The 22,179-nt window shown below is 39.2% G+C and overlaps 1 long non-coding RNA gene across 1 annotated transcript; it reads left to right on the forward strand.

Moving 5' to 3' along the window:
• The first annotated feature begins 336 nt into the window (after nucleotides 1–336).
• LOC137095903 (uncharacterized) lies at nucleotides 337–2,108 on the forward strand. The gene is made up of 3 exons (XR_010909050.1): nucleotides 337–374; nucleotides 1,232–1,289; nucleotides 2,008–2,108. It is a non-coding gene; the product is annotated as an uncharacterized lncRNA (long non-coding RNA).
• The last annotated feature ends 20,071 nt before the right edge of the window (nucleotides 2,109–22,179 follow it).

A 22,179-nucleotide genomic window follows, 5' to 3' on the forward strand; every position in this document is an offset into this window, starting at 1 on the left:
GGACTTGGGATGGGGAATTCCTAATCTGGGAAGGCACATCGGAACAGCCAAGTTTTTAGGTTCTTTCTGAAAGCTGCCAAAGTAGGGGCCTGTCGAAGATCTTTTGGAAGGGCATTCCAAAGTCGGGGGGCAGCCACAGAAAAGGCCCTGTCCCGTGTCCCATCTCTTCCCAAACTATATTTCCCAGAGATCTGTGCTGTTCCAGTAAACACTGCTTCCTCTTTTCCCCCACTCTTAACGCCAAGACTCCATTAATTTACAGAGGGAAAGCAAGGCACTAAGACAGCCTTTTTGGCCTTGCTTTTCTTTGCTTCCTTGCACTGAATATGAAACTGACTTCTGAGATTTACAAAACCAAAACAAAAAAGTATGGGGTAAGTTTTGATTCTTAATTTTTTAGCGTGGGCCACACCCATGTATTGGATATTGCCTTGTAAGTACAAATTTAGCATCTTTGATCCAAATTATGAGGACTAAAGAAAAAATGCATACCCCTAGTGTTTAGCTTTCAACAATTTCGAGTAACATTTGTTTTGCTTATCAAAATCATCTTTGGAATGTTCTGGTATTTAGTTGTTATGTACATTTTGGTAATTTTTGACTTATGCAAACCTTAAGTATCTTCTATATCACATTTGTTTTGGCAATATTTGTTCAAAGAAGGGGCTGAGAGAGGGGTTGCCCAAGGTCAATGCCTAAGGATTCGGTCTCCCATAGTCTCAGTCAAATATCCAAACTGTAATAATGTGAGTATCTGTTATCTCAAATTTCAAAATCTAAAGCACTTCAAAATCCAAAGTTATCCACATGGGTAGCTGAGACAGTAGCACCTTGGCTTGCTCATGCTTCAATGTATACAAACTTTGTTTCATATACGGAGCTATTAAAATATTGTATATAAAATTACAGGCTATATGTTTAAAGGTGAATATGAACGATAAATCTTTTTTTTATATACTTAGACTTTGCTCCAATCTTCAAAATATCTCATGACAAATGTGCAAAAATTCCAAAATCCAAATTAAACACATCCAAAATACAGAACAACTGCACCATTTTGGCTCTCTGATTTTCAAAGGTGACACTAGATTAGATTCCTCCTGTTTGTGCTCAACCAATGGTTAGATTGAAACTTTAGAAGAGGGTGGCATTATGTGCACATACACTTTTTAAGATTACAAATGGGCACTTTGTGCTTTGTGTATATTTCTGAATTGCATTCTTTCCCCAGGGCTACACCCACCATCTCATCACTGGATAGAGAGTTACTGAATGCAGCCTTAATCACGGTCAGTGCTTCTCATATTGAAAGCATAAAATACCTGCTTGGAGGAAGGAGAGATTGAATTTAGTGACTCTGCAATTGCCTTTTCAGAGAGCTGCAATCTCCTGATCAATTATGTCAGTCAAATAGACCTTGCCAGTATGATCGGTTGGCAGAAAAAAATATTAGACTTCTTGCATTTACCATAGGGTTTAGACAACAGAGATTAAGCACACATGATTTTATGCGTCCTTTTGAATTCCTGGAAAGAGGGCTGTATTTTATACACAATAATTAGGTCTTCATATAACTATTCAAGGCATTCCCCCCTTTATGTCATTAGGTAGCACCATGGAATTAAATGTTGGCTAGTATTGATACTTCAACAGTGATGACCACATATAGTTCAGAGCAGATTTCTCTCCTTTGATCTTGTATTGGCATTCTCATCCCTCCCATCCCCCTCACTAATAATGTAAATCTATTTGACTTGGCATAGAGGCCATTGCCAGTGATGATTTCTATCACTAGCAATGACCTCTATGCCAAGTCAAATAGATTTGCATTTTGAATGAGGGGGGTGGAAGGGATGAGAATGATGTCATTCATGCTTTGCACCAAAATGATGTCATTAATTAATTTTCCCTGCTCATTTCAAATACATAGACATTGAAAATATTATAGTGAATGGGGTACCAGTGGATTCTCTCTTTTTAAAAAAAATCTGTTGCGGTATTTTCCAGCATGTGCTGTATTTTTATCTGTGGAACCTGTGGTCCTCCATATCTTGATGAGCCACCAATTGCTTCAAGATGAGGACCGATGAGAAATCCAACAACAGTTACAGGTTCAAAGTTTTTTCAGTCTGTTTTAGATATCCATTGCCCAATCAATATTCATTCTTTTATATGTACATTCATAGTTGTGTATAACTATGAGTTGTATGCAGGTTTTGGGGGCACAATTATGGATTTTGATATGGTCTGTAGATGCATTAGGGGTTATTCCACAGAGTAGGGAACAAGTCAACACCTGCTCAGTGTCCCCCTTTGTCAACTGCGTCACCACCATTTTCTTGCATAGACATCAAAAAAGAACAGAAGGGACATTATAACAAAGAAAATAGAAGGGGTTGGTGTTTCTTTTAGATTCCTCTGGGGCCTGCCAAGCTCTTCTTTCACCTCTCTATTCAGAGACGATTCCCCCGCCCCCACTTTTTGTGCTAAATATATTACTTACATTGACCCATGGATAAGTCAACTCAGGTTTTTGGGTCAATTTTTGACTAAAATTTCTGGACTTATACACGAGTATATACAGTACTTCCACTCTGTTGACTTGGGTAAAGGCATTGATATAATATTAATAATAATAACTTTATTTTTATACCCTGCCACCATCTCCCCAAGGGGACTTGGAGCGACTTACATTGATCCGTATGGTTCATCATATTGAAATACTAAATAAGCAAAAATGGGAGCTGGTCAGATAAGTTACTCAGATCTCTCTGCCCTTTGGTGCACAATAGACAATATGACATCCATTTACAAGACTATACCTATTTGAAATGTTTTTAATTGGCATCTCATTCATCACACATACCATCGTTTCCAAAAAGTATCATCTTGCACTTTATCCTTATTAGTTGAAGAAATGTAAAGTCATTTCTGTCCTGAGAAAAAATGTTTTTATCTGTCACAGTTTCAAACATGTGTAGCTGCTGGAATTTAGCAAGTAATTCTGCTTGGATTCACAAGATGGGAAAGAATTTGCCACCCACTCTCTTCTTAATGATGCTACTCTGCAGCAGTATAAAGGAACAATTGTGTATTTTTGCTACCAAAGTTGGCAGATATGACTGAAGTGGGAGCACATTTATAGGGCATCTTTGCATGTCTAATATTTTTACATCCAAATTGAACTTTGAAAACCCCTTTTCTGAGAACAAAGCACAGATGGCTGAAAGGTTGCTGTTGTGTTTTTGATCTTATAAATGTCTTATAAATTTTCAGGTTATGGATAATGATGCAAGAAGCTGTCCCACCTCCAGGTTCTTGGCTTCCATGGCAAAGTCAGGGAAGCAGTGATGGGGGATGAATTTTGAGGTGCAGAAACGTATTAAAATCACGAGAAGTTGTTGGGGTGGGGAGTTATGCTTCTAGAATTTTGGGGAACATAAGTTATAAAAGTGTATGCTTCTAGAATTTCTCAACCAGTGGTAGAATTATGAGAGTTGTGGTCCAAATGCTTTTGTAAACTCAAAGAACAATTTCAATAACCATGCTTCATCAGGGAACTGTTTTAGAAGTGTTAAGAAGGAGAGGGATGGGGAGAAATTGTCTTCTGAGCTTATGATTCAAGTGGAAATATTGAGAAAGTGGGTGAAAATACATGGGATGGGATCATCTGTCAAATTTGCCTATGTTAAATCACTCCATTGATGTGGAGTAACTGGTGTTCCTATGGGTGGTCTCCTAACAAACATGAATATTTCTCTCCCAAAATCCTGCTTCATGAGCCTGGCATAATAATTTAAAAAAATTAATTATTAAAATACTGAAATTTCAAGATATAACTGTTTTTCCTGTCATTTCTCATTCATAGCAATGTTGGCTTTAGCTTTTAAACTTTGTTTCAAACTTTCATGATTGAGAGTAATGAGATTGGAAGGAAAGGAGAGGAGCCCATGGAGAGAAATGGTGTAGAACAGTGGTTCCCAAACGTATTTGGCCTACTTCCTGGAAATCATTTTTTCTAAATCTTCTCTTCTTTCTTTTATGCTTTCACCACCCCCTTACAGTTATTCATCACCCCCAAGTGCACCTGTGGCCATTACCCCCCCTTCCCGGATCGCTTCAGCACCCACCAAGGGGCGGTAATGCCCACTTTGGGAATCACTGGTGTAGAATGATGCCTCCTCTCTCCCCTAAGTGGCTTTTTGAGCTGGGAGGAGGTGATCCTGTGTCACGGGTATAAGTAAATTCTCCCTCTTCTTTAAAGATGAAACACCAGGCAAAGAAGATGATTCCACATGCAAAGAAGACGATTTCCCCTGCTTTCCCCCAGCTCTGTCAGATAAAGTCCATACTTTCATTTAGTTCAGTAGTGCTTGTTTCTGACTGCAGACATTCAAATTATACAACTCATTAATTTTTAAAGATCTCCAACTCTCCAAAATGGAATTTGTAACTAATTTTAAATGGCAACAGTTTTATGGTAATGCAAACCTTTTGCAGGCTTTTTTTGGACACTAGTCTATTGCAAAGAGAAGTTGAAGGCCTTCCCATCATCTCATCTAATTTTAGAGCAAGGATGACACCTGTGGTGCTTTAGTAGATATTCTAAGTTCTTTATAGAAATGTGTCTTAATGCCTCTGTGTCCAAACCAGTGTATTGCACTATTGGGTTAAAAGCCTATTTTTTGGGGTTCATTTCCACATTAGAAATACATTCAGGTTCTCTTTCAGAATTATTTGTTGGTGATCTGTTTCTAAAGTAAGGTAGTGCAGAGGGGAGTAAGCACAAGGCTTTTCCTCCTCAGAATTTCTTTAAAAAATAACAAAGGCTTTTATCTGTTTGCAAATGATATTTTAGAAAGTACCAAATTCCCCCCTCAGCCAGACAGAATAGGACATATCATACTATTTTGTTTCTGACACTGGATTTCTGTTGGTCTCCTGCTAGTAATTGACTCCAACATGTAATAAGTAATAAGTTATTAGATCAGCTGCTGGTTCTGATGACTGAAAGAATTTCAGATTCTAGACTGGTCTCTGTATTTGTCTCTTGGAGTCTAGGTTTACTAGGGAATTGGACTTGATTAGGAAGACTGGTTTGGTGTATTTTGAAATAAAAGCCATTTCATGCTCCTTTTTGAATTAATAACATTATTTTGTTTCTTTTTCATTTGTATTTTTAATAAAGACATCCTCCAAAAATTGACAAGATAGAGGTTTGTGGGAATACACAAATGTGCACTGCTCTTTCAATTTTCACAGAAGCTTTATCAGTCAGGTTTGTGAAGTGTTTTATTAACTTCCAAAAGTATTAGTTACAAGAGAACTATTTTATTGTTCCCCAGATGCCACAGACATGTAGGAATTTGGATGCAAATGTGTTTCAAAAATCACAATGCAAAAGCTATAGAGGTTTGTAAAGCCTTTGCATTTGCGTGAGATGCATAAACTCTAAGCGAACTGAGTGTAAATGTTAGAACTTCAGAGAGTTTTCAATTACTTTTCATGTTTCAATTTTTTAAAAAGAATTTGTGCAAAAACAACAATTGGGTAGTGGCCATTAGACACTGTTTCACAAAGTAGCAGAAGTGCTACCTCTGTTTTTTATTCCAGTGCTACCTCTGTCCATGTGAGAAACAAAGAAAACTTTCAAGAAAGTAGGAACACATGTTCCTCATTTCACACATCACACATATATACAACACTGACTTCCTTCTTGTGCTGAAATTTTAGAAGTATTTTAGAAGGTTGTGCTGAAATTTTTGAAGTATTTGAACACTTTCACTATAGGACAAATATATAGTCAGTTTGGACCCTTTAGGTAAGGTTGCTGCAATGTCAAGATCCATTAAGAGGTTTCTAGGAGTATAATAGTTTCATACACAATCAGCAAAGTGGATTCAGTTCCTTATTGCACAAAGCTGCCATCACAGATCCCATCAACTTATTAGGATGGACACCTTGCTATTGCACCTTTCCTAGTTCTCCAATTAGGATAGTTTGCCATTCGATGGTTCTATAGCTGGTAGTGATGTGCACAACTCAAAAAAACCCTCTTTGTTTGTCTTAACAAAAATCACATGACCCCCATGTTGATTCTAAAGTGTTTTGGAAAAATTGTAAGGGGTCAGTGTCGAAACTATTATGGAGTTCCAAAAAGATCATTCGTTTTTTGTTATTTGCCCATTTGCACCAATGGGGACATTAATGGGGTTTCCCCTCCCTCAGTTTTAGGGCTAGACTTGTAGCACACATTTACCACTCTAAGCCCCCCCCCCCCCAAGTTTCAGAATGATTTGAACATCCACTGATTTTTAGGGAATTTAAAAAGTTTTCTTCTTTCTCACTCTTAACTCCATAAAACAAGACAGGAAAATCAAAATAATATAGAATTTCAACTGAGGGATTTTCCTCTGAATAGTCACTTTAGCAAAGTTACTACACACTAGAAGTCCTTTTTTCGGATTCAGTATATGATTTGGAATTTTTTTCTCCCATTGAGCTGCGTTCTTCTGATGTGAATAGAATTCTGGGAAATGTAGTTTGGGAAGGTGAGGATCCCTGTGGCAGAGAATTGAAAAGGCCTTGCCCTAAACTTCATTTCCCAGAATTCCTTTCATGCTAAAGCCCCAATCTGATGAGAAGTACTGGACAATCCCACCCCAAAGTCACTGTTCCTCCTCAATAGCAAGGGACAGGTTTGTTGCAGGGAAGCGTGATGTCTCTGCTTCTAGGCCAGTTTGCCACCTCCATGCAATGAAGTCCCCAGTGTCTTCATGGAGCTTTGGTAGTTTGGCTCAAGGCATTCATTTTGTGGCAGGGATTATTACATTATTCCTGTTTACTGATACTTATTGTAGTCAGAGAAAGGATATTAGATGTATTCATATTTAGCTGTGATCAACAAAAAAGAAGAAAGTCTTCATTTTTTCATTTAGAGAGATGAAACTGATTTATCAAATGTGCCTGCTCTCTGTAATATCCTTGTAATTTCAAATTTCACACATCTTATTGTGTGCACACATTATGTCTCAATAAATGCTTGTCTTTTGACCCATTGTTCCCTAGACAAACATAGGAAAGTGTCATGAGAGCACTGATGGTGATAAGAAAAATAGTTTCAGTTGAAGGTGATATAAAATATAAATCAACATCATAGATAAAATTGTAGCATTCAGTTTCCAAAAGAAATGTAATCACTGAACTTAGAACAAGTATAAGAGGGGCAACAAAACATTAAGCTACCCAGTGCACATATGTATGTGTGTGTACTATACTCATTGTCTACTTATGGAGGTAGACATTTATTTGTTTGTTACTTGTATCTAATTATTTCTCAAGACGGCAGGAGAGCTTAGGTAAGTTTTCAAGGTGGTATTTTAATCGGAGAGCAATGGGTTCATCTTAAGCTTCAACAGTAAATCTACAAGATACCTTACCAAACAACTCACAATATATTGTTGAAGGCTTCCATGGCTGGAATCACTGGATTGTTGTAGGTTTTTTTTTTTGTTTTCTAGAAACATTCTCTCCTGACATTTTGCCTGCATCTATGGCAGGCATCCTCAGAGCTTGCCACAACCTCTGAGGATGCCTGCCATAGATGCAGGTGAAACATCAGGAGAGAATGCTTCTAGAACATGGCCATATAGCCCAAAAAACCTACAACAACCCAACTCACAATACTTAGAAACAAACCCGAAGAATCAACAAATGTGTTAGGTTATTTAAAACTGACGTGGGAGTTGGGGGATCCATGTCCTAGACCCCTTAGAGATATGACACTCACTAAATGACTTTGGGTTATTTTTTTCCCAGCTGACTTGGCTTATGCAACACCGATGAGGACAAAGAGGGATGAGGGAAGTTATGCACCTGAACTCAGTGGAGGAAAAGCAAGAGACAAGTAATGAGATACAAGTAATCCATAAATAGATATGTTTTATACTTTATACTTCTTTCTATCTTTTGCCAGTGTTACACAATCAACTCGGTGGATCAGAGACAGGATGTATCAGAAATAAATTGTCTCTGTATTTTCATCTGTAGTCTTCTCCAGTAAGAAGAATCTCAACAGGAGGCCCAATTCATTTTTCCTGGATTATTTGGATTCAGAATTTTCCTATGTTTTCTTGAGTGCTAATTTTTCAACTGAAGCATCTCACAGTATGGTTATAAGCTTTTCAACTGCAGAATAACTGCTGCAATCAAAAATCAATACACACACACACACACAATGGGAAAATCAAGTTGTTCCTGCCCAACAGGTATAGGCTGCATTGTGCTTTAAACAACCACATATTTGCTTTGATTCTGGGAGAATGGATCATCTGCAGGGCTCAGTGTGTATTTATGCACATGGGTTAGGTTTCTTCTTTCATCTGTCACAGTTTCCCATTTTTAAATATCCAGCGTTAAAATCTAAATCCTTGCCACCCCGCATAGCTAGAGTGATGTTTTATACCAATGGAGAGTAGATGAAATAGCAACACTGTGCGTGGGCCTCAGTATTCACATTCACACAGTGGGAGGGGACAAGATATCTGGTTTTAGAAAGAACATTTTATAGCATGGGAGAAAGCAATGTAATTCTATTCTCTATACTTTATGCATCTCTCCGAGTACTATATAATTGGACTTGTGGTAAGCAAGGCATCTGGAAAGACATGAAAAGCAAAACTAAACTCTCTTAGGACTTTCTGAAACAGCCCAGTGCTGTTTACCTATAAAATGTCCTTATAATGCATAATATTGTAGGCAATGGTGTGGTGGAAAGGTTCCAATGAATATCTCTTTAATTCAGTTATTGCTCTGTTTAGGAACCAAATGGGAATGAGAAAAATGGGACAAATCAATCCATGCTTAGGGATAGTACTGTTCTGTTATCTGGGTGGGGGCCACTAGAGAAAGAAAGTGTTTTTCGTTTTATGGGGGTGGGGAGTTGAAGGAGGAAAACTATTTCTCCTGTTTTCACTGATTATTCCCCTCTTCCCCTCTCATTTCATAAACGAGTGTTGTTTCCACAATGGGGACATGGTTAGGGGGAATAACAGGAGAACAGGAGGAAATGGTTTTATTCCTTCAACCCACCGTCCACCCCCATAAAATGAATTATCCTTCTTTCTCTAGCGTTCCCCTAGTGGCCTCCACCCAGATAATGGAACAGTACCCAGTACTTCGATGGCAAGAATTCCTAATGTCTTCCATTTGCATTGAACGAGCCCAAACTCTTTGCAGACTTCCTAATACAGAAGTATCACATCTCTGAATGTCAAACACAGAACAAAACAGATGTTTACCATTAATGTCTTATGTTAAACTTTTCAGAGGCATTCTAGAGACTGTAACTTCTGGGAAAAGTACAATTAAGTACATGTGTCCTTGGTCAAGAATGAATACTGCTAGTACTAGTTAAAGTGCTATCAGCAGTATTGGGAAGCAAATCTACACTATCGTTTATTTGGGTTGATCTGAGAATTAACACCCCCCATTCAGCCTACTTTAAAATATTTTATCATCTTTAAGGTCCCTAAATCCTGTTGCAGTCTCAACTAGATTAAACCACTAAATTTACATACAGACTGACTCACCATTTAACAATTGATTTAGTGAGTCTTCTCTAGTTGCAACGATCAGTAGGATTCAAGCTACACATTACCTTTTGGCAAAAATGTCCAATTTGGGCACTGATGAAGGTGTATGTTTGGTCAGGTACTCTAGCAGCACCAGCAATTCCTGGTGTGTTTTGAATCATCGTCATGGACACACAGATTTCTGTGTCAGAAATGGGCCGAGTCCCATATTAGATGAGTTGTAGATGCTAACATTAGTAGAAGTGCCCATGCAACCAAGGAGAAGAAGGAAGTGGTGTGTGAGAACTTGTGAAGACAAAAAAGGCAAGGTGACAGTTTGGTTGGCTAGGGCTCTTGGAGACCAGTCTGCATCTCCACTGAGCCAGTGGGTGACCTTGGCAGTTCATACTGTTGCAGTTTTAGAGGAAGGCCATTGCAAACCTTCTGTAAAACAATCTTGTCAAGCAAATCATGTATGGATTGGAGGCACATAACCACATCCAACCTCAATAACAATTGCTATTATACTTATAGGCCGGAAGGAAGAAGTAATATTAAGAAGAGGTAATTGAATTGAGGATACTGTTAAAGCAAATTAAAATGTTTTATTTCCTGCTCATTTGGCTTTAGTATTAAAATGGGAAGGGGTGCCACTAAGACACCTATGTCTGGGCTAGACTGGCAAAGCATTAGCAATGAATAATTTTTAAAGAAAGAAACAAGCTCCTTCCTTATTTTTATTCCTGTGTTACCTTTGTGTAATTCAGTTATGGCGTCACTAGTCCTGGGATGTCTGGGTGAACTAAAGTTGATATTGGAACTCCAGTCAGTCTCATATGGTACAACGAGAACATTTTATGCACTGGCTCTGAGTTTCTGTGTGACATGCAGGAATTGGCAGAAGGGATCATGACTGCCCAGCTTGCTGTCAGCCATGAGTGGCATCAGCAGAATGGAGTGAAAGGCAAAGACAGATGGACAGAGAGGGAGAAGAGCAAGCTGGACATGACTTACAGTCAACAGAAGTTTGTGGCAAAGGATTCTGTGTAACTAGAGCAGCGAAATGAAACTAGGAGAGGAAAACAACTTCCTTTTTGAGTGAATAGATGTTAGGAGCTTGTCGTAGCACAGGTGAAACTGGTTCAAGTCTCTGAGGCTATGTCAAAATGGATGTTAAAGGCAACTTTCCAGGGGAGACACTTGTCATTTTCCAACTTGAGCTGAATATTTTAAGCATCCTAACATATACAGTATATTATGATGCTCTTGCAAAGGCCAGAAAGGAATAATTCAGACACTGTGACATAAATCTGTTTTAGGGTCCTTTGTAAATAGTTTATTAATTGATTCTGGGCAATTCAAGCATTTCTGTGGATGGTCTCCAAGGTCATGAATTCAACATCATACATGTTTAACACCACTATTGTCAGAACACATACACAGGCACTGACACCAATTTCAAAGTATCAATCCAAGACAACAGTGTGGGGGGTTGGGGAGGAATAATTGAAAATCACTCTTAACAGGACAGATTGAATTAGTATTTCAATTTTCTTCTGTTTTAGCTCAAGAAACAGAAACATTTCCACAGCTTTGAGGGCCAGTATTTGAATTAAATCTAATGTCATGTTGTTGGATTAGGATTGAAATATCTGCCCTACCATATCTTCCAAGTGAAACATGGACCTGGAATGAACCTTGAAACTCAGGGAGGTAAACAGACAAAGCAGGGAGGTAAACAGACAAAAAATAGTAACTTTGGCCAAAGGATCTGTCAAGTACCAGTACTACTTTCAATTTAACCTATTCATAGCATTGGCTGAGATAGAGTGTATTCCAAGCATCAGTATTTTATAGAACTTCAGAGTTAAACAGTGACAAAGTGCGAATTAACAATATCTAACACATATGTGGTAAATTTATCTGAGGTCTATATGACTATAACAGAATGTATTAAGAATGTGCTTGCCACTGAGGATGTTTATCAGCATCTGGCACTGTATGTAGCCATAGCATCTGTTTGATGACCCTGGGCACATTATAATGTAGTCACAACATTTCTAGCATAGCACCAATGGCAGAGCTCATCCAGCAATACAGGTCGCAAATAGATGTCAGGTATTGTCAAAATGGAGTTAATCAGGCTCATTGAATCAGCCTACATCTAAATCTTTAAATCTTATTTTATGCCTGCATGTCACTGGGAAAGAGTTTGGAGAGACAGAAGGTGGAAAGATTCAAGGACAGTCCTACTATTCGGTAGAGTGAGGTAGATGGTAGGCCTGGGTAACAACGGAAAAATTTGTTTCTAAAATCGATTTGTATTTGGGGGTTTTTTTTGTTTCGATATTTAAAATAATTACAAAATTTTCCTTTTAAAAAGTTCGATATTTACGAAATTTCGTAAATGGTAAAAAATTAACGAATCAATTTCCGAAACAATAACAAATCAATTCGTTAATGGCGGACGCGACCGCGAAATACGCTAAAAAACCTCCAAAACCTTCTGAAGCTTCCCTCTCCCTCTGTTGTTGACTGTTGGTGTGATATTATAATTTTTTTTCACTAATTAAACCATAAAACTGGCCCAGACATGCGGAAATAATAACGAAACGACCTCAAAACAATAACGAAACAAATACAATATCGAAATACGAAGCATTTACAAAACGTTTTTGAAAATTCGTTTTTTTTAATAATTGCTCCAGAATGGTTCGTTATCGTTTTGTAATTGAAAAAATTAACGAATTATTAACGAATTACGAATTAACGAAACGAAACCGCCCAGCCCTAGTAGATGGCTCAAGGAGCATATGTTAATGTGTTCGTGGTTGCTATTTCATCAGCCATTGCCTGTGAGTTCAGTTAGCTATTCTTTATAGAATGAGAAGGAAAACCAGTCTGGATTTTTTTACAGGCAGTAAAATATATTGAGTAAACTGTACAATGTGTTTCTGCCCACAGGGATCTGCCCAAATTCCCCTGTTCAAAAGTCCTCCCACTCAACAAATGTGATGGAAACACAGCTTTCTAAACTGTTTTCCATTGTATGCATGTGATCCCATCTTAACATACTGTAGAGGAAGTGACACATTGTGCTGTTTGTATTCTTGAGGGTGGGAGGGGGAGCTGTTCAGACCTGACAGTCTGCTAAAAATGTTGACCTGATCAAATATGAGACTCCAGGCCAACGACGGAGTGCAGATGTGTGACTGAACTGATTTTCAGATTGGATGCAGTGGCTTGCGACCAAGTAAAAGTACAATGCCATACATTTCCATTGCATGACATTGTACTTTTACTTGGTCGCAAGTTAAAACCCATGTCAGTGAAAGGTTAAGTAAGCTACTGCATCCAATCTGAAGTTGATAAACTTTTATTCGCACATCATAATTTGATCTTGTGTCTTCCCAGGTGGGAATTACTTAATTAACATTGCTGTCATATAAATTTCCTCTTTCATAGCACAAGTTCCTATAACTTTTACATTGCTTTCTCTGTAAAGATATCTCCAAACCTCCAAAACACTTCTCCTGGTAACTGACACCACTATAACTTGGTGATTGCTGAAGGATAGATTATTGATTGCTGTAATGGAAAGATAGGGTGCTATTTTGAGAATAACCTTGTGTAATAAACAGTACCACATCTATGCTGTGTCTGAAAACAAGTTATACATATCTCTTTCATGAGAAAAAGTACCACCATCACCACCACATTTTACTTGGAAGATAAATAGATAACAAAGCATTCTCTGATTGTATAACTAGAGCTGAAGACAACAGCTATGATTCTAAAAGAAACTGCTAATAGATAAGAGATTACACTTACAATGCCAACCTTCCAGAATTCTGCATTTATTTATTTTTCAACAGGTAATATAAGCAAAACTGGTAGAGATGATTTATCTAATAGAGGCTGAGTATTCCTTGCCTGATCTCCTCACTGGATTTTCACTTTGTCGAGATGAGGGGGCTTGCATGTTCCAGTGAACCTGTGAGTGAAGCCATCAAGAGTAATGTATTCCTGGCAGGGTCTAACATGCTGCAAGATCCCAGGGAAGGAATCAGACAAAGCACAATCCAAAGACCTCCAAGGCAAAGCAGGTGAATGACAACATGGTACATGTTACAATCACTATGACGGAGGATGAAGGCTGCAACAGATAAGAGGCCACCAGTGATTGCCTGATCATGCCATTGGATCAAAAAACCCTTCTGTGAAGACTGTAGGTTGATTGCTGTGCATCGATCTCCACACATAAAACAAATTTGTGCACAAACATCTTCCAAAACAAACAAAAACTCTTATCTGAATTTTTTGGAACTAAAAGTGTTCCATATTTCATTTTTTAAAATATTGAATGTTTGCATAAATACATCATGAGATATCTTGGAAATTGACCCAAGTCAAAAATATAAAATTCATTTATGGTTCATGTACACCTTATGTGTCTATCACTTTTGAACTGTGGTGTTGGAGGAAAATTCTGAGAGTGCCTTGGACCGCAAGAAGAGCAAACCTGTTGTAACTCAGCGTGCGCCTCATGTATCTACTAGTGCTAGTAGGAGGAAACGAGGCTTGGAAGAGGAAGACGCTCAGCAACAGCTGAAGCACATTAGGGACTTGTTCCTAGAGCCTACGGATGAGGAAGACTTTGAGGGGTTTACTCATGAGTAAATGGAGGTGGAGGATTACCGTGGTGTAAAGCGAGTAGCACGCAGCTCAGACAGTGATGAGGAATCCATTTCCAAGCATCTTAAAAATGTAGCAGATTGCGAGGAGTCTGACAGCGAGGATGAAGAGCTGTACTGGACCAGGGTCCAGGAAGTGTTAGATGTGGTTAATGCTCCAACTTCCAGCGATGAGTTCCATGGTTTCACAGACCCATGGGTTTCAGATACTGCTTCGCAGGATGCAGTCCGAAGTGCAGACTGGCAGCAATGGAGAAGTCGTGATTCACCTGTGGAAATGGATGCACCTGGAGGTGAATCTAGTGACTCTGATGAGATTTAAGGAGCTGCTTGGGAGCAGTCTAGTTGCAGAGTTCAAAGTGTCGTGTTCCAGTGTACCTTGCTTCTAAACTCTTGCCTTGAGTTCCTGCTTTCAGAATTGTGGCTTCCTGACCGTGTTGACAACTTTGCCTGTCTTGGAATCGTGAGTCTCGTCTCCTGCCCTGACCCTTGGATAGCCTTGACCATTCTACGCTCCTGCTATTCTCCTGTGACTTCGCTGGACCGCTCCTCATGCCGATTATTGCCTGGTGATTTGTTTGGACTTCGGAATTGACTGTATTTGGACGCTGACTTCAAGCCTTTTGCCTGTGTTTTTCCTGCTTTCCTTTTCGAAGCGTTGACTGCCTGGACTCTTGTTTGTTTACATTCCTGCTGGCCGCAAGCTCTTTTGTGTTTATTGCTCTGCCTTTAAGAGCCCTTTTTATGTGTTAATTTGCCATTAAAGACCTTCTGTTAACTCCTTAGCTGCTGTTTTGCCTCGTTGGTCCGCATACTCCAGGAAATAATGGCTGGTTGCTCACTGGAGGGAAGAAAAAGGAAGAGGGGATGACCAAGGGCAAGATGGATAGATGGTATCCTTGAAGTGACTCACTAGACCTTGAAGGAGCTGGGGTGGTGACAGCCGACAGGGAGTTCCGGCATGGGCAGGTCCATGAGATCACAAAGAGTCAGAAACGACTGAACGAATAAACAACAACACCTTGTGCACATAGCCTGAATGTAATTTTATATGCAGTATTTTATATGAAGTATATGAGGCCCTGGTGGCACAGTGGGTTAAACCGCTGAGCTGCTGAACTTGTTGTCCGAAAGGTCACAGGTTCAAATCCAGGGAGTGGGGTGAGCTCCCTCTGTTAGCCCCAGCTTCTGCCAACTTAGCAGTTCGAAAGCATGCAAATGTGAGTAGATCAAAAGTTACTACTCTGGCAGGAAGGTAACGGCACTCCATGCAGTCATGCCTGCCACATGACCTTGGAGGTGTCTATGGACAACGCTGGCTCTTTGGCTTAGAAATGGAGATGAGCAGCAACCACCAGAGTAGGACACATCTGGACTTAATGTCAGGGAAAAACCTTTACCTTTACCTTTTGTGTATGAAAGTTTGCATACATTTAATTATCAGAAACCAATGGTATTTCTACTCATGTGGTCAATTTTGGAATATTTTAAATTAAGAACCAGTTCTACTGTTAGGCAGAGTGAGGCTACTGATTTAGTCAGAAAATAGCAGGATGCCGGAAAGAAAGCCTCAACTTCCTTGTAGTTCTTCTGGAGCTACTTGATCATTCCTGTCTCACAGAGTTCAGAGGTGAGTTTCGCAAACATGTGTTCTTGTATAACCTGCATGATCCTACTGTATCAGTTTCTGCACATGGGATAGGGCAGGGTGTCTTGTCCTTTAGAGCCAGAATGGTGGTTTGGGTGTTGGACTTGGACTAACAGACACCAGGGTTTGAATCCCGGCTTAGCTATGGAAAGTTACTTCATGACCTTGAAGAAGTTACCCTCTCTCAACCTTAGAGGAAGCCAAGAACATTACTCTGATTGATTCTGCTAAGAAAACCCTACATTGAAGCTGATGTGAAGGAACATAATAACAATCTTGATTATTACCTCAGGTTGCAAATTGTCTTGGGTTGAACTCTTGTAGTAATGATATATTTCACCCTACCATTAATTAGAACAACAGAACACTTTAAGACACTTGTCTCGTTAATGAGGAACAAGTAATTTTATGAAGTGAAAAGGTACAAGCAAGATGACATTTGTGCATTGCTTAAATTAGTACTGGATGCTTGTCTGGCAGTTTCCAACTGACAATTACTGTCTCCACTGGTATTTGATCCTGAAGGAACCGTCTGCAGTAAATAACAGCATCTCTAGGTACAAAGAAAGGGAAGCCTGATTTCTTTAGGGGAAAAGGCATAGATCCCAAGCTAGAAGCTAATTTAAAAAATAGATTAAGAAAACCCAATGTGTTGCTTTCTTCTCCCTAGTGAGTAAATCAGGACCTCAAAATGAAGGAACAGATAACAGAACATACATTTTAAAAAAAGAATAGATGCTCAGACTCTAGATAAAACACTAATGAAAGCTGCTGTAGGCCACAAATGTCTGAGCTGATATTAAATCAAAATCTGGTACAATGCTTCAGCTATTGAACTATATCCCTTTATGTGGCCAAAATTATGCACATTTTCCTGCTCCAAATGAGGAAAAGAATGATGGTTTCCTTTTTATCCAAGGCAAATTATTTTATTCTGTGCTACTTACTTTTTATTATGTATGTCCAAATGTTTTTTCCTTGTCAATAATATAATTGACCAGATGTGTCAGACACTTCCTGGCTATTTAATGTCTAATTGAAGGCTTCAGAATCAATTCCCCAGCTGGCCACTATCAACTGCTATTCCTTTGACAATGTTAGCCATTAGTATTGGCTGGGCTAATAATTAAGGGGCTCCACCATGTTGAAACCAAATTAAATGAATGGGCTTGCCTTGGTGGAGCTTTTGGGGATAATTGGGCTGTTAGTGGATCCAATTTGCATCTTAATCATCTCATTCTTAGATTTGTTTTTTTAGCTTTTGCTAGAATTAGATGTATCCAGGAACACAGCTACTCATTAGTGTCAAATTTTGTTTACAACATCAAAAAAGATTGTTGTGACCATTGTCAACTGTGCTCAATCTCTCTATTGGTGGCTTCCATGTTTTAGATCCGTTCACTGCTGACTGTAATTGAATGATTTTGTCGAACAGAGATACTTTAGGAAAACACAAAAATATCAAGGCAAGGACTGGAGTCAATGCATCAAATGCAAATATAGTTTTAAGCATGTAATTGATTTCATAGTCATCTAACAATATGACTAAAAAAATAATCCCAAAAACAGTGGAACCTTGACTTCAGAAGCACCCCAATTTAAGAGCATTTTGAGTTAAGAGCTATCACCCAGCTCGGGTTTTGCTTTCAAATACAAGCAGAATATTGGATTAAAAGCTAGCATCCAAACAATGTCTCAGGTAAAAGAGGATTAATTTGGGACAAAGCAGGAAAACCCTGCTTTGTCCTGAATTAATCAAATACCCCATTAGACCTGAGCATGTGTCTAATGGGGTATGGGACCAGTGGGGACTGACTCCCAGGTACTCCTGGGGGCTAGTCCCCACACCCTAGTCACTTCTTTGGGCTACCAAAAGCCTGGAGAAGCAAGGGGAGTGCCCACCCCCTTCCCCAAACTTCCTAAAGCCCTTAAAAGAAAAAGAAAAACTTACCAGATGCCATGAGGCCTGTCCGGCATGCCTCCTGGCGCATAGAAATGACATGCTAGGAGGCTGGTGGAGGAAAGTCGTTCTTAGCTCTCCCCTGACTCCTGGTGCATCATTTCTGTGCACCAGGCCTGCCAGAAAAACTTCATGGTGCCCAGTAAGTTTTATTTTTTTAAGAGCTTTGGGGTGGAGTCAGTGGCCCCATTCCAGTGTGGAAGTTATCACACTAGCATAGGGATACCAACCAGGTTGTTTTGGACAGAGCCTGGGGACTTAAACCTGCTTCGGAGTGGGTTTACGCTCTGTCTGGAAGTGCCCTTTGTGCCCATAATGGAGGAGGGGAGGGTAACATGTACATATTCTGGCCAACCAAGTATCCAAACCAGGAATTTATATATGTGTGAGTTTGAGTTATCTGTAAAGAAATATGAGGAGTTTAGAACAAGAAGGAAATATATCAAGAAATGATGGGATCATAAAGGTGGGAGAGACTCCCAGGGCCACCCAGTCTAGCCCTATTCTACCATAAAGGAATACACAAGCAAACACTCCAGAGAAGACATCATCACAATTCAGAGGATTTGAATATCCAATTCTAACCAGTTAACAGTCATCAGTTTTAACCTCTATAGCAGTCATGGCTAAAGATTGCCCTCTACATCTTAGGCCCCTTCCACACTGACCCATTTCCCAGGATATGATCCCAGATGATGTGCCAGGAGAGCGGGGGGAGGGGAGGGGAAAATTGCTCCTCGCTGCTCGCCTCGTGCATCATTTCTATGCACCGGGAGAGATGCTACAAGAGTATACTGGAGGCTGGATAAGTTTTCTTTACTTTTCAAAGAGGTTTGGGAGCTTTGAGGGATGGGGTGGGTATTCCCACAGTTTTCTGGACAAATTTAGTCCAGAAAACTGTGGGAATGGTGTCTGGGCTACAGCCCAGACACTTGAAATAGTGGGTTTATTCCTGCCTTCCAAGAAGGCACGGAATAAATCCTCTAATTAATTTGCTACAAACCAGGGTTTTCCTAGTTTGTAGTGAATTAATTCGGGATTGTCCAGGACGTCATCTGGACAGCCCTTTCTTTATTGTGGGAGTTACCCACAATATTTTGGTAAATCCCACAATAAAGGGGCTGTCTGGATGTGCCCTGAGCGTAAACACAGTAGCCATATTTAAATATCTGAAAAGATTGAAGAGGTAGCAGGCTCATTTTCTGCTGCTCTAGTGACCAAGGCCCCTTCTATACTGCCATATAAAATTCAGATTCTCTGCTTTGAATTGGATTATATGGCAGTATAGGCCCCTTCCACACAGCTGAATAAAATCCCACATTTTCAGCTTTAAATATATGTGATCTCCGATAACCCAGGGCCCTTCCACATAGCCCTATAGCTCAGAATATGAAGGCAGAAAATTCCACAATATCTGCTTTGTATTGGGTTATCTGACTCCATATTCAGATAATGTGGGATACTCTGCCTTGATATTCTGGGATCTAGGGCTGTGTGGAAGGGCCCCCAGTTCAAAGCAGATATTGTGGGATTTTCTGCTTTGATATTCTGGGTTATATGGCTGAGTGTAAAATCAGATAATGTGGATTATCTATTTTGATAATCGGGATAATTGGGATAATCGGGATTATATGGCAGTGTAGAAGGGGCCCAAGGTCCCATCTACACTGCCATAGAAAAATTCATATTATCTGCTTTGAACTGGATTATCTGGCAGTGAAGACTCATATAATCCAGTTCAAAGCAGATAATCTGGATTATCTCATTTGATAATCTTGGTTATATGGTAGTGTAAAAGAGGCCTAAGACACAATGGAACAATGGATTCAATCTTCAGGGGAAAGAAAGGGTCCACGTAAACTTTAGAAGGAACTTTTTGACAGTGAGAGCTATTCAGCAGTGGAATATGCTGTCTCTTTGGAACCTGGTGACCTCCCTCTCTAGAGGTTTTTAAAGAGAGGATGGATCATAGAATCATAGAGTTGGAAGAGACCTCATGGGCCATCCAGTCCAACTCCCTGCCAAGAAGCAGCCTCTGTTTAAAAGCTTCCAAAGAAGGAGCCTCCACCACACTCCGGGGCAGAGAGTTCCACTGCTGAACGGCTGGTCATCTGTTGGAGGTGCTTTAATTTTGTGTTCATGCATGGCAGGCATTGGACTGGATTGCCCTTCGGGTCTCTTACAACTTTATGATAGTATGATTCTATTCCCAAACTTCATTATTTTCCAGCGATCAACACCAGTCATCCGAAGGATGTTTTATATATCATAAAAGGACTCCTATCTCTTGGGGGAATGGGATCACTTTGTGCAGCTGGAAGTATTTGTTTGGCTATCAACAAAATATCTTTTGTTGGGTGGACAATTTCAAATGAATGAAGAAGAAGAACAAGAAAAAGATACAATATCTGAGAGACCGCAATCAGGACAAAAGTTCCACAATGATTATTTCTAGCTTCAATGTTATTCTTGGATGTGACCTCTTAGATCAGAACCCTCAGCGCATTGTTATTCTTCAAACAGAAACACAAATAACAAACAAAAGGTCAAAAGCAAAGGGCGGTTTATTATCTCCTTGTTCTATATTGTAAATTACAGCAATTCAGTGTGCCAAAAATAAATTACACATTCTATCCAAATATTAACATTAATATTAACACTGTATGGCATTTGCTGATGAATTCTCAAACACCCAGCAACTGGCCCAGAAGAGAGTTTGAGACAAGGTACAAAAACATTGAAGAAATAATCTCCCAATCTGTTATTCCATTTCATTTCAGACATTCTCAGACATGAAATTTATTCAAGGAAATAAGGATGATACACCACATGGAAAAAGAAAGCCCTCAAAGCACAATGCTTTGATATATTTTTTCCAGCGGATAGGATTTTAGACTTTTCTTTCCTTTGCAAATAGAAAACGCTCCCCATCCCACCCAAAAATGAGAGGATTTTATGGTAATTTGAATAGAAAGCATTTGTCTTTTAAGTTCAGCTGGGTTCAGTTCATATGAACAATATAATATAGGGGGAAATCTTTTTTTAAAAAAATGGTGTGATGGGATTTTATGGTAACAGAAAGCATTCATAATTCCTCTTTGTTTAAATCCCATTAACAATGAAATCCTAGGCATATCAGCATAAATCCTACTGTGTTCAAAGAATGGGGCATAGGATATTAGCCTCAGGTTTCGGTTTGCTGTCGACTATGACTGCATGCTTCTTCAGCACTTTTAAAACATATTTTAAATCTGTAGCTTACACGTATGTCCTAACTTTCAATAGGAAAGCACCATGATTACATGATATCACAAGGCCTTAAGTATTTTAATGCATTCACTATTGCTGAGTTTAGCATTTGATCTCCTAAACATTTCTCTCTTAACTGGATGACTATTTTTTTGATGCACGAGATCAAATTTATGAATTTACCCATATCAAAACATTGTGAATGACTTTGTATGTATGTAGTTTTCTTTCCAACCATGAATCATTATCATGTGATAATATAGCAAAAGGTGCTGCTCACTTAGAAATACCCCTCAAGTCTGCTGTCTTGGAAAGATAATTCTGAATGTGCTTCTATCATTACACTTTTGCAGCTGCTTTTACAATGTTCCAGTTTTTCCCTCTTCCTCAAACTTTGTCTTCAACTGCTTCCCACTTCAAATTGCAAAAATAATTGACATGGACAATTAGTGTAGTTTGACACTACTTGACTCAATGTTATGGAACAATGGGAAGGTATAGTTTGGAGAGGCATTTTTGGCAAAGACTTCATCACATTAAGGTCCTGAATCTGCAGGAAAGCAGAAGCATCTGTGAGGCAGCATGGCAAAAATATTTCCATATTTTTCAATCGTGGTGGTTAAAGTGGTGTGAACATGCATTAATTCTACATTGTAGATGCACCTTTGGTTAACTCAGCAGTGGGGAGGGAGCATACTTTTGTTCTTCCTAGTAGGATCAAGCAGATGCAAAATTTCTGGAACCCCTCCTAGCTTGTGAGTACTTTTACATTATTATTACATGAACATAACATCACAGCACATATGCATATTAGGTCAAGGTGTCCAGGATTTGTGTGTGAAAATTGAGCTCTTCCCAAGGGCCTAGGATATTAGAGGTATTTTATAGAATGTGTGCATGTGGATTGATGTTCTGTCCAAATTAAGGCTTTTCACGTTTCTTGGCATGAGAGCACCAACCACTATTGGTACTACTGTTGGTACCACTGTTGTTGTTGTTGTTGTTGTTGTTTGTTGTTATAGTCTTATCATATGATGCTTAAACTACATAGCTCCA

This window comes from Anolis sagrei, chromosome 1, assembly GCF_037176765.1.
Source record: "Anolis sagrei isolate rAnoSag1 chromosome 1, rAnoSag1.mat, whole genome shotgun sequence".
Lineage (NCBI taxonomy): Eukaryota > Metazoa > Chordata > Lepidosauria > Squamata > Dactyloidae > Anolis > Anolis sagrei.